The sequence below is a fragment of the Bombina bombina genome, chromosome 5 (assembly GCF_027579735.1).
Source record: "Bombina bombina isolate aBomBom1 chromosome 5, aBomBom1.pri, whole genome shotgun sequence".
Lineage (NCBI taxonomy): Eukaryota > Metazoa > Chordata > Amphibia > Anura > Bombinatoridae > Bombina > Bombina bombina.
Genome location: NC_069503.1, coordinates 936,480,976 through 936,498,222, shown reverse-complemented (window position 1 = coordinate 936,498,222; position 17,247 = coordinate 936,480,976). Strand labels below are relative to the sequence as shown.

Here is a 17,247-nt window from a genome sequence, read left to right as displayed (position 1 = left end):
CCAACAAACTATTTTACAATTCACTTTTATTATCGGCAAATTTGTTTTGTTTCCATGATATTCTTTGTTGAAGAGATACCTAGGTTGGTGTCTGGATCACTGCATGGCAAAACTGCTGCCATATAGTGCTCCAGAAATGGGCAGGCTCCTGGACTTTTCCCTTTTCAACAAAAGATACCAAGAAATAGAAAAAAATGATAATAGAAGTAAACTGGAACTTGAATGCAAGTGACTTCATCCAAGATGGCGTCCCTTGCATTCCTATTGGCTGAAAGGTTCCAATCAGCCAATATGATTAGAGCTGCTAAAATCCTATTGGCTGTTCCAATCGGCCAATAGGAATTGAGCAGCTCTCATCCTATTGGCTGTTCCATCCTATTGGCTATTTTGAACAGCCAATAGGATGAGAGCTGCTCAAAGCCTATTGGCTGATTTGAACAGCCAATAGGATATTAGCAGCTCTAAGACTATTGGCTGATTGAAACCTTTCAGCCAAAAGGAATGCAAGGGATGCCATCTTGGATGACGTCACTTGCATTTAAGTTCCAGTTTATGGCGGCGACCGTATTGAAGAGGAAGTCCGCGGCAGTTGTCTTCAGGATGGACCTGCTCCGTGCCGGATGGATGACGATAGAAGAGGCCGCATGGATGAAGACTTTTCCAGATGGATCCTTAAAGCGGAACTTCCAAAACTGTAAGTGGATCGTCGGGGGTTAGTGTTAGGTTTATTTAAGGGTTTTTTGGGTGGGTTTTATTTTTAGAGTAGGGTCTGGGCAGGTAAAAAAACTAAATGCCCTTTTAAGGGCAATGCCCATACAAATGCCCTTTTCAGGGTAATGTGCAGCTTAGGTTTTTTATATAGGCTTTTTATTTGGGGGGGTTGGTTGGTTGGGTGGTGTCTGTATTTTTTTTACAGGTAACAGAGCTGATTTCTTTGGGGCAATGCCCCGCAAAAGGCCCTTTTAAGGGCAATTGGTAGTTTATTGTAGGCTAGTGTTTTTTTTATTTTTGGGGGGCTTTTTTATTTTAATAGGGCTATTAGATTAGGTGTAATTTGTTTTTATTTTTGATACTGTGGTTTACTTTTTTTGTAATTTAGTAATTTTTAATAGTAGATTTAAAAAATTTAAGTACGGTTAGGGTTTTTTAATATATAATATAGTTAATTTAATTGCTAGTTCAATGTAATTTTAGTATAGTCGTTAGGGTAGGATAATTAATAGTTTAATATAGTTTATTTTATTTCTACAGGAAAGTTTAAATTTATTATAAGATAGGGGTGTTGTAATTTTAATGTAAAGTTAGCAGGTTGTTAGATTTAGGGGTTAATAGCTTAATTTAGTTTATGGCGATGTGGGGGGACTGGCGGTTTATGGGGTTAATAGGTTTAGTTAATGGTAGTGATTTGGGAGGCCAGAGGTTTAGGGGTTAATAACTTTATTTAGGTTGCGGCAGGGTCCAGGAGTGGCGGGATAGGGGTTAATAATTTTATGTAGGTTGCGGCGATGTCGAGGCGGCAGATTAGGGGTGTTTAGACTCGGGGCTTATGTTAGGGTGTTAGGTGTAAACGTTACTGGTTTTCTACCATAGAAATCAATAGGATATCTGGCAGCCTTGAACATAAGCTTTCGCTGCTTTCAGACTCCCATTGATTCCTATTGTATCCGCAGCCTCCAGGGTGGCGGATTGAAAACTAGGTATGCTGGGCCGGAATAGCCGCGAGCATACCGGTTAACTATTTGATAACTTAAAAGTGTCAAATAGTGCCGAATGTGTATTCGGAACATCTGTAATGACGTAAGCAACGATCTGTTTCGGATTGAGACTGGCGGATCGTATGTTACGTCACAGATTTCAACTTTTGCCAGTCTGTAGGGTTAGATAACTAGGTTGAATCAAGCTCGCCACAATTACGCTGCGGAATTCCGGCGTATTTGCGGTTGACGGTTTGATAAATATCACCCAGTGTCTCTTAAATAACAAAATTTATGCTTACCTGATAAATTTCTTTCTTGTGGTGTATCCAGTCCACGGGTTCATCCATTACTTGTGGGATATTCTCCATCCCAACAGGAAGTTGCAAGAGGACACCCACAGCAGAGCTGTCTATATAGCTCCTCCCCTAACCCCCACCTCTATTCATTCGACCGAAGACAAGTAAGAAAAAGGAGAAACTATAGGGTGCAGTGGTGACTGTAGTTAAAAAAATAAAAACACCTGCCTTAAATTGACAGGGCGGGCCGTGGACTGGATACACCACAAGAGAAAGAAATTTTTCAGGTAAGCATAAATTTTGTTTTCTCTTGTAAGGTGTATCCAGTCCACGGGTTCATCCATTACTTGTGGGATACCAATACCAAAGCTTTAGGACACGGATGAAGGGAGGGACAAGGCAGGCACTTAAACGGAAGGCACCACTGCCTGTAAGACCTTTCTCCCAAAAATAGCCTCCGATGAAGCAAAAGTATCAAATTTGTAGAATTTAGAAAAAGTATGAAGCGAAGACCAAGTCGCCGCCTTACAAATCTGTTCAACAGAGGCCTCATGTTTAAAAGCCCATGTGGAAGCTACCGCTCTAGTAGAATGAGCTGTAATTCTTTCAGGAGGCTGCTGGCCAGCAGTCTCATAAGCTAAACGGATTATCCTTCTCAGCCAAAAAGAAAGAGAAGATGCCGAAGCCTTTTGGCCTCTCCTCTTTCCAGAGTAGACAACATAAAATGCAGATGTTTGACGAAAATCCTTAGTAGCTGGCAAATAAAACTTTAAAGCACGAACCACGCAAAGATTGTGTAACAGATGTTCCTTCTTTGAAGAAGGATTAGGACACAGTGACGGAACAACAATTTCCTGATTGATATTCCTATTAGATACTACCTTAGGGAGAGACCCAGGTTTGGTACGCAAAACTACCATATCTGCATGGAAGATCAGATAAGGGGAATCACACTGTAAGGCAGATAACTCTGAAACTTTTCGAGCCAAAGAGATAGCTACTAAGAACAGAACTTTCCAAGATAAAAGCTTGATATCTATGGAATGCAAAGGTTCAAACGGAACCTCTTGAAGAACTTTAAGAACTAAATTTAAACTCCATGGCGGAGCAACAGGTTTAAACACAGGCCTGATTCTAGCCAAAGCCTGACAAAACGCTTGAACGTCTGGAACATCAGCCAGACGCTTGTGCAAAAGAATAGATAGAGCAGAAATCTGTCCCTTTAAGGAACTAGCCGATAATCCCTTTTCCAATCCTTCTTGGAGAAAAGATAGTATCCTAGGAATCCTGACCTTACTCCACGAGTAACCCTTGGATTCACACCAATGAAGATATTTACACCATATCTTATGATAGATTTTCCTGGTGACAGGCTTTCGGGCCTGAATCAAGGTATCAATGACCGACTCGGAAAAACCACGTTTTGATAAAATCAAGCGCTCAATCTCCAAGCAGTCAGATGCAGAGAAACTAGATTTAGATGTTTGAATGGACCTTGGAGTAGAAGGTCCTGCCTCAGCGGCAGAGTCCATGGTGGAAAGGATGACATGTCCACCAGATCTGTATACCAAGTCCTGCGTGGCCACGCAGGTGCTATCAAAATCACAGAAGCTCTCTCCTGCTTGATCTTGGCAATCACATGAGGGAGGAGAGGAAATGGTGGAAACACATAAGCCAGGCTGAAGGACCAGGGCACTGCTAGAGCATCTATCAGCGTTGCCTGGGGATCCCTTGACTTGGACCCATAACGAGGAAGCTTGGCGTTCTGACGAGATGCCATCAGATCCAGTTCTGGTTTGCCCCATAGTTGAATCAGCTGGGCAAATACCTCCGGATGGAGCTCCCACTCCCCCGGATGAAAAGTCTGCCGACTTAGAAAGTCCACCTCCCAGTTCCCTACTCCTGGGATATGGATAGCTGAGAGATGGCAAGAATGAACCTCTGCCCATAGAATTATCTTGGAAACCTCTATTATTGCCAGCGGACTCCTTGTTCCCCCCTGATGGTTGATATAGGCTACAGTCGTGATATTGTCCAACTGAAATCTGCTGAATCTGACCACAGCTAGTTGAGGCCAAGCCTGAAGAGCATTGAATATCGCTCTTAGCTCCAGAATGTTTATCGGAAGGAGGGCCTCCTTCAGAGTCCACGAACCCTGAGCCTTCAGGGAATTCCAGACTGCGCCCCAGCCCAGAAGGCTGGCATCTGTCGTCACTATAGTCCACTCTGGCCTGCGGAAACTCATTCCCCTGGACAGATGGACCCGAGATAACCACCAGAGAAGAGAATCCCTGGTCTCTTGATCCAGATTTAACAGAGGAGACAAATCTGTGTAGTCCCCATCCCACTGATTGAGCATGCAAAGTTGCAGTGGTCTGAGATGTAGACGGGCACACGGAACTATGTCCATTGCCGCTACCATTAGGCCGATCATTTCCATACACTGAGCTACTGACGGCCGAGAAGTGGAATGAAGAGCACGGCAAGAAGTTAGAAGCTTTGATATCCTGACTTCTGTCAGAAAAATTTAATTTCTACCAAATCTATCAGAGTTCCTAGGAAGGAAACTCTTGTGAGAGGAGAGAGTGAACTCTTTTCTCTGTTCACCTTCCACCCGTGAGACCTCAGAAAGGCCAGAACAATGTCCGTATGGGACTTGGCGATTTGAAAAGTCGACGCCTGGATCAGGATGTCATCTAGGTAAGGAGCCACCGCTATGCCCCGCGGCCTTAGAACCGCCAGTAGAGACCCTAGAACCTTCGTAAAGATTCTTGGCGCCGTGGCTAATCCAAAGGGAAGAGCCACAAACTGGTAATGCCTGTCTAGGAAAGCAAACCTGAGGAACTGATGATGATCTCTGTGAATCGGAATGTGGAGATAAGCATCCTTTAAGTCCACGGTAGTCATATATTGACCCTCCTGGATCATAGGGAGGATGGTTCGGATTGTCTCCATCTTGAAAGATGGGACCCTGAGAAATTTGTTTAGGATCTTGAGATCCAAGATTGGTCTGAACGTCCCCTCTTTTTTGGGAACTGTAAACAGGTTTGAATAGAAACCCTGCCCCTGTTCCTCAGGTTTAAGTGAAAAATATAACAAACAGGAGTTTTTAAACTCCCTGAAAGAGTTCCTATCACCTGTGAACCTTTCAGGGGGACAAACCTGAGGTTCAGGCTGAGTCTCAGATACTGAAGGTCTTTTATCAATATGATCTCTGATTACAGTACGTAAATATTGATTCTCAGATTGGATCTCTCTTATCCCCTGTATTAAGAGATCCATATTCTGAGTGAGAGCATTCACCTTATTTGTAAGGTCTGCTATTTCCATTATAATTCCTTTTATGGCTTAGTATTTTGTAATACCAGGACTTTATTAAGAATTGGGAATTAGGTTCAAGTTCCACTCAGTCTCACAAAATAGTGGAATTAATAAAATAATCCCTGTTCTGCTCATAGTCTGAGGGCCCAAAAGGGAATAGCAGCAATGTGTTGCAGAGATTGCAAACGGTCTCTTTAAATATTGGTGCTTTGAGCTGTAACCACTCCAAATAGCAAGGTATAACAAACACTCCCAGTGTAGCAAAGTTATCAACAGACAGGATAAAATAAATCAATCACCCTCAATATTGCAGATTATTTGTATTCCAGTTAATATGGATATCAGAAACAATGGTGCAGTCTCTTTATAAACAGATGCAGCAAGTTCAGTATTAATTACAGGAATGTCTAGAGAATGCATGCAATATATAAATCAAGTCTTGCAAGGCAAATGTGCAGAGTTTTAGAGAACAAGTTTAAAGTAATCTCACCCCAGGAGTTGCAGTCCGTTTGGAAGCTACAGTGTGATGAGAGACAGAGAGAGGTGCTGTGAAATCCGTTTCTGTGTAACAGCTTGCAGACTGAGTCAGGAAGTGCTGGAGAGCAGGAGGAGGTGCCAGTAAGGAAGGTAAGACTTACAATTCCAGCAGGGTATCCAGGAATATGCCTGTGAAAGGAGAGGTAAAGATTACCTTAACAGAAGCTCTTACTTTAGACTGCCAGGGCAGAGAGAGCTTAATGCTGCAGCAGTAGTTGTTTTCCAGGTTACAGCTGACAAAGGAGATATGGTAAATTAAGTGGAGGCTTAGCTGAACTACTTAGACAGTAGTTAATGTGATCCAGGTATCAGAAGACAATACTAAGCAAAGAGAGGTTGGGGGAGGAGACTTTTATAGGGTTCAGATACAGGATTTAAAGGGATATACATGAAAGAACCCCCCCCTGCAAGGAGCCACTCTGGGGCTCAGGGTCTGGTACGATCGGGGTTCCTGCGGTGAAATAAAGAAACCATTCGAGGAGCAGAGAGGTTGGAAGAAGGCTCCCAGGAATCCTCCTCATGAGAATAACCCTTCCAATGAATAAGATACTGCAGAGTGTCACCATGATATCTGGAATCCAAAATGGAATGAATTTCATACTCAGGTCCAATGGTATAAGTAGGTGTGAAAGCTGAACCAGTAACTGGAGGCTTGTCAGAAATATAAGGTTTGAGAAGGGATACATGGAATGAAGGATGTATCGGTAGAGTTTCAGGCAAATCCAAAGTTACAGCATTAGGATTAATAATTTTAGCAATGGAAAAAGGACCAATATAGAGGGCTCCGAGTTTTCTTGAAGGATACTTGAGTCTTAAATGTTTAGTTGAAAGCCAAACGAAATCACCCACCTGATAAGATGGAGAGACACGCCTTCGTAGATCATAATAAACCTTTTGGTGGGCTTGAGCCGTCTTGAGATTGTCTTGAATCACAGTAAAATGTTGAGCTAGTTCATTCAACATGTCATTAACCAATGGGGAAGTACTCTCTTCTCTGGGATATAGATGAAATCGGGGATGAAAACCATAATTAGCGTAGAATGGGGACATCTTAGTTGATGAATTTAATGTATTGTTGAAAGCAAATTCAGCCGTGGGTAAAAGAGAAAACAAATTATCTTGTAGTTGAGTGCAATAGCACCTTAAATACTGTTCGAGAGTCTGATTTGTTCTCTCGGTCTGGCCGTTTGTCTGGGGATGATAGGAAGTGCTGAGTCGAGGTTGAATTTTTAGAATGTGGCAAAGCTCGGTCCAGAACTTGGAGGTAAATTGGGAACCCCTATCTGAAGTGATGGTATCCGGAAGGCCATGTAATCTGACAATATGTGTGAGAAAAAGTTGAGCAGTTTCTGAAGAAGTTGGTAGCGAATGTGATGGGAGAAAATGTGCCATCTTTGTAAATAAGTCCACTACAGCCATTATACAACTATGGTTGTTTGACGGAGGTAATTCTACAATGAAATCCATTGCAATGTCCTTCCATGGTTTATTTGGTATGGGTAGAGGCATGAGGAAACCATAAGGATGTGCTCTGTCATTTTTGACTTTGGCACAGGTATCACAGGACTTAATGAAGTTAGTAACATCAGAATTCATAGCAGGCCACCAGAAGTCTCGTCTAAGTAATTCAATTGTTTTATGAATACCAGGATGTCCAGATACTATTGAGATATGTGTTGAATTGAGTATTTCAGTACGAAGTTGTAAGGGTACATATACCTTTCCTTGGTGATAATATAGGTCATCTTTACCTTTCTCAAGGATGCTAGTAGGCAGATCTTGATCTTGTTGTTGGGCTAGTCTTAACTGAGTTGAAGAATCGATACTTAAAGCGATGATCCTCTCTTGAGGTATTACGGTTGACTCGGGAACAGCAAAGGTGGGTCTTGGATCTTTCCTCGACAGAGAATCGGCCTTTCCGTTTTTACTTCCAGGACGGAATGTGATATTATAATCAAACCTGGAGAAGAACAAATTCCATCTAATCTGGCGTGCAGACAAGGTCTTATTAGTTTTTAGATACTCTAGGTTTTTGTGGTCTGTGTAAATTAGTATAGGATATTTGGTGCCCTCAAGTAGGTGTCTCCAAAATTCTAGTGAGCTCTTAATTGCCAAGAGCTCTTTCTCACCAATCGGATAGTTGACTTCAGAACTGGTCATAATTCTTGAGAAAAATCCAACTGGGTGAAGAGGGTCTTTAGGAGACATGCGTTGGGACAAAATAGCTCCCAAGGCATAATCTGACGCGTCCACTTCCAAGACATATTGTAATTGGGGATCAGGAAATTTAAGGATAGGTGCTGTAGTAAAAGCTTTCTTTAATTTATTAAATGCTGTATTAGCCCGCGATGTCCATAAAAATGGAGTATGGGAACCTGTGAGAGCAGTTAAGGGTTTAGCTATTAGAGAGAAATTTTTTATGAATTTTCTATAAAAGTTTGAAAATCCAATAAAACACTGTACATCTTTCTTAGTTTTGGGAATGGGCCATGATGCTATAGCCTCTACCTTTTTATTCTCCATCTGTATGCCCTGAGGAGATATATGGTATCCCAAGAAAGAGATAGTATCAATATTAAAGATAAATTTTTCGGGTTTGGCAAACAATGAGTTTTGTCTCAGTCGCTGTAACACAGTTCTAACATGTGATATGTGTTGGTCTAATGTTTTAGAGTAAATGAGTATGTCATCAAGGTACACAATCATATACACATCCAAAAGGTCACGAAACAAGTCATTGATGAAACTCTGAAATGTCGCTGGGGCATTACATAGCCCAAACGGCATGACCGTATACTCAAACAATCCATATCTTGTTCTAAATGCGGTCAGCCATTCATGTCCAGCTTTTACTCTTATTAAATTGTATGCCCCTCTTAGGTCAAGTTTTGTAAATATCGTAGCTGCCTGAAGTCGTTCTATTATTTCAGGTATGAGGGGTAGCGGGTATCTGTTTTTCTTGGTTCGTTTGTTCAGTTCCCTATAGTCAATTATAGGTCTTAAGGTGTCGTCTTTATTATGAACAAAAAACATAGCTGCCCCAGCGGGTGACGTAGAGGGCCTAATAAAGCCCTTTCTTAGGTTATCATCAAGGTATTGTTTTAAATGTACTAGCTCTGGTTCTGACAGTGGATATATATGCCCATAAGGAATATCAGAACCTGGTAGGAGCTCTATTGGGCAGTCATATGATCTATGAGGTGGTAACCTCTCTGCTTCTACTTTATCAAATACATCTGAGTAGTCAGAATAACAGTCAGGAATAAGATGTTTTTCTGACGTGGTCTGAAGAATATGTGTGGATGTAAAACAAGTGTTAGTGCAATACTCAGAAATAAAGTTTACCTCTGAATTATTCCACACAATATGTGGTTCGTGTGTTTGTAACCACCGTAAGCCTAGTACAATAGGAAAAAGAGGAGAGGCTATAACATCAAAGGTAATATGTTCCCTATGACCTGAAGAAGTGGTCATTAGAAGAGGTGTGGTATGGTGAGTGATTGGCCCAGATGAAATAAAAGAACCATCTATAACACGGATGGCAAGTGAATCACCTCTTTTTATTAATGGAATATCATACAACTCTGTGAAAGACTTATCTATTAAATTACCAAAAGTTCCAGAGTCAATAATTGCTTGGGTCTGTATTCTTTGGGTTTCCCACTATAGAGTAACAGAGAGATTACAATGACTATTAGAAAATGTGCTATTTGTACAGATAATATTACTAGAATTTCTCTTACCCTTCTGTTTAAGAAGACTTGGGCATTCTTTGACAGAATGTGTCTTTGCTGCACAATATAAACATAAATTGTTTATCCTTCTTCTATTTTTCTCTTCAGCAGAAAGTGGTCCTTTAGTAAAGGCCACTTCCATTGGTTCATCCAAACGTAGAGTGGGGTTTGGATAAGCAGATGTGGGAGGCCTTTTCCAAGTATGTTCTGTGGGAGCTTTTTCATGTCTGCGCTCTCTTAGACGGCGATCAATAGTAACCACTTGGGTCATAAGGGCATCCAGAGTGGTTGGCATAGAACCCTGGGCTAGTTCATCCTTTATTAGATCTGATAACCCTTGGCGAAACTGGAAAAATAGAGCTGCCTCATTCCAGAGGGTGTCAGGTGCCCATCTTTTAAAATCTGAAATGTAATCTTTAGCAGGGCGTTTGTTCTGTTTTAGAGCTTTAAGGGCTATCTCAGCGGTGTTCTGTTTGTTCTTGTCTTCATAAAGAAAAGACATTTTATCAAAGAACAACTGAAGTGAATCCAACACTGGATCGTTGGTTTCAAAAAAATTAGTAGCCCAAGTTTTAGGTTCACCTTTAAGATATGATATCACGGTAAGAACCTTGATACGATCAGTGGGATATGTTTTAGGTTTGAGTGAAAAATATAACAAACAGGAGTTTTTAAACTCCCTGAAAGAGTTCCTATCACCTGTGAACCTTTCAGGGGGACAAACCTGAGGTTCATTAGTCTCAGATACTGAAGGTCTTTTATCAATATGATCTCTGATTACAGTACGTAAATATTGATTCTCAGATTGGATCTCTCTTATCCCCTGTATTAAGAGATCCATATTCTGAGTGAGAGCATTCACCTTATTTGTAAGGTCTGCAATTTCCATTATAATTCCTTTTATGGCTTAGTATTTTGTAATACCAGGACTTTATTAAGAATTGGGAATTAGGTTCAAGTTCCACTCAGTCTCACAAAATAGTGGAATTAATAAAATAATCCCTGTTCTGCTCATAGACTGAGGGCCCAAAAGGGAATAGCAGCAATGTGTTGCAGAGATTGCAAACGGTCTCTTTAAATATTGGTGCTTTGAGCTGTAACCACTCCAAATAGCAAGGTATAACAAACACTCCCAGTGTAGCAAAGTTATCAACAGACAGGATAAAATAAATCAATCACCCTCAATATTGCAGATTATTTGTATTCCAGTTAATATGGATATCAGAAACAATGGTGCAGTCTCTTTATAAACAGATGCAGCAAGTTCAGTATTAATTACAGGAATGTCTAGAGAATGCAGGCAATATATAAATCAAGTCTTGCAAGGCAAATGTGCAGAGTTTTAGAGAACAAGTTTAAAGTAATCTCACCCCAGGAGTTGCAGTCCGTTTGGCAGCTACAGTGTGATGAGAGACAGAGAGAGATGCTGTGAAATCCGTTTCTGTGTAACAGCTTGCAGACTGAGTCAGGAAGTGCTGGAGAGCAGGAGGAGGTGCCAGTAAGGAAGGTAAGACTTACAATTCCAGCAGGGTATCCAGGAATATGCCTGTGAAAGGAGAGGTAAAGATTACCTTAACAGAAGCTCTTACTTTAGACTGCCAGGGCAGAGAGAGCTTAATGCTGCAGCAGCAGTTGTTTTCCAGGTTACAGCTGACAAAGGAGAGATGGTAAATTAAGTGGAGGCTTAGCTGAACTACTTAGACAGTAGTTAATGTGATCCAGGTATCAGAAGACAATACTAAGCAAAGAGAGGTTGGGGGAGGAGACTTTTATAGGGTTCAGATACAGGATTTAAAGGAATATACATGACAGAAAGTCTGCCCCCTATTAGATCCGGTCCCGGATCAGGGGCTACTCCTTCATGCTGTCTTAGAGGCAGCAGCAGGTTTTTTGGCCGGCTTCCCCTTGTTCCAAACCTGGTTAGGTCTCCAGACTGGTTTGGACTGGGCGAAATTTCCCTCTTGTTTTGTATTAGAGGAAGCTGAAGCTGCGCCACCCTTGAAGTTTCGAAAGGAAAGACAATTATTCTGTTTGTTCCTCTACTTATTGGACCTATCCTGAGGAAGGGCGTGACCTTTTCCTCCAGTAATATCAGAAATGATCTCCTTCAGACCAGGCCCGAATAGGGTCTCTCCCTTGAAGGGGATGTTAAAAAGCTTAGACTTTGAAATAACGTCTGCTGACCAGGACTTAAGCCATAGCACCCTACGCGCCAGAATGGCAAAACCTGAATTCTTAGCCGTTAGCTTGGTTAAATGAAAAACGGCGTCAGAAATAAAGCAATTAGCTAACTTAAGAGCTTTAATCCTGTCTAAAATATCATCTAACGGGGTCTCCACCTGTAGAGCCTCCTCAAGAGACTCGAACCAAAAAGCCGCTGCAGCAGTAACTGGGGCAATGCATGCAAGAGGCTGGAGAATAAAACCCTGATGTATAAAAATTTTCTTAAGGAGACCCTCCAATTTTTTATCCATAGGATCTAGGAAAGCACAACTGTCCTCGACGGGGATAGTTGTACGCTTAGCTGAGGTAGAGACTGCTCCCTCCACCTAAGGGACCGTCTGCCATGAGTCCCGTATGGCGGCATCTATGGGAAACATCTTTTTAAAAGCAGGAGGGGGAGAGAACGGCACACCTGGTCTATCCCATTCCTTAGTAATACTTTCCGAAAACCTCTTAGGGACTGGAAAAACATCAGTGTAAACAGGCACTGCAAAGTATTTGTCCATTTTACACAATTTCTCTGGAACTGCAATGGGTTCACAGTCGTCCAGAGTCGCTAAAACCTCCCTAAGCAATAAGCGGAGGTGTTCGAGCTTAAATTTAAACACTGTCATTTCAGAATCAGACTGAAGCAACGCCTTCCCTGAATCTGAAATGTCCCCCACAGATAGAAGCTCTCCTGCCTCAGCTTCTGAGTATTTTGAGGGTATATCGGACACAGGTATTAAAACGTCAGAAAGCTCTGTATTAGTTCTGGCCCCAGAGCTGTCTCGCTTTCCTTGTAACCCTGGCAGTTTGGACAATACCTCTGAGAGGGTAGCATTCATAATTGCCGCCATGTCCTGTAAGGTAAAAGAATTAGACGCGCTAGATGTACTTGGCGTCACTTGAGTGGGAGTTATAGGTTCTGACACATGGGGAGAGCTAGATGGCATAATCTCCCTTTTTTCAGTCAGAGAATCCTCTGGAGATAAATCTTTAAACGCCATAATATGGTCTTTATAGTTTATAGAAATTTCAGTACATTTGGTACACATTCTAAGAGGGGGTTCCACAATGGCTTCCAAACATATTGAACAAGGAGTTTCCTCTATGTCAGACATGTTTAACAGACTAGTAATGAGACAAGCAAGCTTGGAAAACACTTTAATAAAGGTGAAACAGCAATTAAACAAAAACGTTACTGTGCCTTTAAGAGAAAAAAACTAGCACTTAAACTGCAAAACAGTGTAAAAATATAGTAAAGTCGGGCGTGTCCGTGCAGCGTTCAGAACAGGACGCATTTTCTGTAGGCTCCAAAAGATCTCCCAATAATCCGCCGATTGTTGGCATTTAACAGCAAGAACAAAATCATATTATATGACAACTCCATGGAACAGGTGTCCAGGAGCCAAAATCATTTCTTTTTGCTGTTTATATGACATTGGGGACTCAGTTCGGAGAAAGGCCTTAGGCGGCGGCCTGCTGACAGGTTTCCACCTCCCCCCCGGGAAGAGCCGGGTTATCGGTGCTGCTAGAGAAATCTAGCTTACTGAATCTCTTCACCATTTATATCTTACGGGACTTTGATTCTTTTACAACACCATAGGTGATAAATATTAAGAGGAACTGTGCAGAAGCTTCATTTTACTTCCCCTTATTCACAATGATCTGTGTGATAGAAACGGAGAAACAACATCGCCTTCCATCATTTATGGAAAGATTGGAGAAAATCTTTGAATCGCTACTGGTCAAGGCGCCATATGACTATCTGATGAGTAAAGTCTGCTCCGATAGTGCACCGGAGGATCAAAAAGAGAGAGCCTCTGATTTCAGCAGCCAAGATGGAGCCGGTCTAATGGAATCCACCACAACTAATACACCCCACCGCAAAACATGTGCAGAACATCAACGCACAATGCCTGGCCCCGGAATATTACAGCCAATAATGGACTTTAGACACAACCCAGACTGCATGTTTACCAAAGTAGCGGGCCGAGATCTTACCCAAGTCGAAGTTCATCAATTGACATCAGCCTTTCCACATACGCAGACAACTGCTAGACGTCTGTACTGGCCACAACAAAAGTACTCATATCAAAGAGGTGTCATACATACTGGGGAGTCAGACGTGGGCTCACAGCCGGATGGTCTCGTGGAGTCACAGCATAGCATAGCGATAGTTACCGCTAATCAGCGGAATACATTGTACAAGGGTTTCATTTGCAATCATAGAGATGAGACGGATAACCCTTACACAAATCTGGGACCGGCGGTTTCACAGCAGGCTCTTAGGGCACCAAAAAGACTTTCTGAACTGCTCTTAGTTCGTTGGCATTACGCTCCAGCTGAGGACGGATGGCGGAGATTTATAATTGACTCATATGGGGAAATTAATCACTTCCAAGCGAGCGATCGCTACCCAAAAACAGGAAAGGGGTAGGCTGCAGATGCCCCTTTCGGACATTACAACCCTGACTCGACTGGTCCTACAGGGGTATATTATATGTTATTGTTGAGTTTATAAATAGTTTATTTTGCACGCTCTAAGGTTCTGAGCTGGTACTTATTGTGTTCTAGTGGGGGACGGTGGGATAGTGCATCAGACAGACTGCATAGCTCTACATATATGATGAAACATGCCACTATGTTAGGAGGTTCTGGAGCATGTTCATTATACCCTTTCTAGCGATTATCTAAGTTACAATGTGTTGCATGGGTTTTTATATACATACTTCCCTCTGTTGATCAGTTAGAGCCTTTTTTTTACTCATACCAAAAGAATATCACCACTGAAGTTATTTATGCTGCACGATATTTCACAACAGGTAAACTAGCCTTACCAGAGCGATCACCGTGTGACCTCCCTCCCCCCCCCCCTCCGCGTGGTTTACGGCCGGAGCCCGCGGCTGGTGGAATGGGCTAAACACCTTATTAGGGCAACAACTATAAACACTAATCCCTTCTATCCACATGTTTGAATATATGCACTTAATAGTAGAGTGGACGGCAAAACATCATTTAAGCCCATATATTTATGAAGGATAACTCCTTAGAAGCCGCCTGAAGATCATACCACTGCATTGTGGCCCTAGAGTTTAATATATAGCTCCAAGCATATATACCTGCTCAGTTTTTGTCCCCCACAGGTATCCTCATCCTAAAAACACAAGGTGTTACATACAAGTTATTAACTCCCAGTTACAATTCTAATCTTTTTCAGCCCCCCTTTAAAACCCAAATTTTCTTTATATATACCACAGGTGAGAGTGCCACAGGCCTATGGGAGGCCTATACAGATATATATTAAGCCATCTTATATCACTCACACTGATATAGTTTCTTGTTTCCCCTCCCCTTAGTTCTTTTTGATTTTTGTAATTTGTTTTGTTTAGTTTATTTGTTTTTTGCGCTCCCTTCAGTACTTTTACCAGTCTATAAGATCTGAGAGTGGTCTGCAGTGCTAACAATGGGAACAATAGAGAGATACACTGATTTAACAAAAATATGATTTAGTACGTCAAACTCATGGAGAATATATATAAGTATATGTCATGTTTTTCAGAATATGTACAATGTGCTGTATTAGTGATATTTTGCTTTGCATCTTGTCTGACGTATATCTTGTAAATGCATTTTATGAAGTGTATTTGCATATTATTTAAATAAAGCTCTTTTGAAAATTAAAAAAATATAGTAAAGTCTTCGAAATTTTTACAGTGTGTGTAAGGGACTAAAGCAACATTGCACCCACTTGCAAATGGATGATTAACCCCTTAGCCCCCAAACCGGAGTTAAAAAAAGTCAACCACCGGTAAAAGACAGTTGAGCACCTTGCCACAGCACTGCTGAGGCTCCTACCTGCCCTCAAATACGATTTAGAGAAATAAACCCTTTATAATGGTCCTCAGATGCCAGAGGACTCCTCTAGGGAAGCTGTATGTCTCAGTCTGAAGGAAACTGCGCATCTAGAGCACGGAAATAGGCCCCTCCCACCATGTACTGGATGTCAGAGGGGCCTTAAGAAAATACTCCTAGGAGTATCTGACTAGCCATGTGGAAAACTAAGCCCCTAATAAAGATTTATCTCCCTCAGAGAAAAAACGTCCTATTTATGAAACATGTAAACGTTTTGTCACTAAGTAATATGAGTATTAACATGAGTATTACCCTGTTTTGTAAGCATGATCCCAGTCGTTGTTAAATCACTGCATCTAGCTTACCTCAAATACACAAGGCTCTGTCAGTAGTTTCTAGAACTTATTCATCTCTCTAGAAATAAAAATACTGAACATACCTCAAAGCAGGTAATCTGCAGACCGTTCCCCCAACTGAAGTTTTCCCATACTCTTCAGTTATGTGTGAGAACAGCAATTGACCTTAGTTACAAACCGCTAAGATCATCAACCTCCAGGCAGAATTCTTCTTCTAATTTCTGCCTGAGAGTAAAACAGTACAACGCCGGCACCGTTTAAAAATAACAAACTTTTGATTGAAGGTAACACTACACTAAGTCACCACATATCTCTTGATACTTCCTATCTTGTCGAGAGTTGCAAGAGAATGAATGGGGGTGGGGGTTAGGGGAGGAGCTATATAGACAGCTCTGCTGTGGGTGTCCTCTTGCAACATCCTGTTGGGAAGGAGAATATCCCACAAGTATTGGATGAACCCGTGGACTGGATACACCTTACAAGAGAAATATAAATATATATTGTTATGAAGAACATATATAACAATTGAGGGGAGGTATAGGAGCGCCACCAAAATAGGGGCTTAAGTGTGCTATAGAGAGGGTACTCAGGCAAATATAACCAGTACTAGGGTATGTTCAATATGACTGAATGGAAATAAGTGCAAATCTTCAGTAGGACAAAGTGGAGATTAATGCATAGAGGGTTACTGTATACATATGGGTATGAATGCAAAGTATCAACACGCTATAATATTTATAAGAAACAATATGAAATGGTTATAAAGAACTAATTCAATCCAGAATAAAAACTGATTCATAAAAAACTATTTAATCCAACATAAAAACTTAAAAATAAAAGTATAGCGAGAAGCAATATAAAAAAAGAACAATAAATATTAATCTGAGCTCAGATGTATATAATAGAACTCACAGGGCCCTAAGAACCAAATAAGGATATATGGAGGGGACGTCCCAAGAAAAAGAAAATAACAAATGTCTCAGAGTGAAATGAGAACAAATAGTCCCAAATGAAAGTCCGATGTAAAACAATCCAGGAGTTGGAGATGCTTGGAAAAGGCTTCAGGTCCAGAGCTAACCAGGGGCGTTTAGAAATACCTGTAAAAAGAAAAAACAAACAGATGCACAAAAACTAAAAGTTCTAGCTGGGCTAAAAGGAAAAAAGCTCAACATATGAAAGTAGAAACTCTGGCTGGTTTGTCACAAAGTCAACGCATTTCGGCCTTCTAAGAGGCCTTTATCAAGAC

At 41.4% G+C, this 17,247-nt stretch overlaps 1 protein-coding gene across 1 annotated transcript in view; it reads left to right on the top strand.

Annotated features, from left to right (window-relative positions):
* Positions 1–17,247, top strand: part of SBSPON (somatomedin B and thrombospondin type 1 domain containing) — a 146,428-nt gene that overhangs the window by 100,548 nt on the left and 28,633 nt on the right. The window lies entirely within an intron of this gene.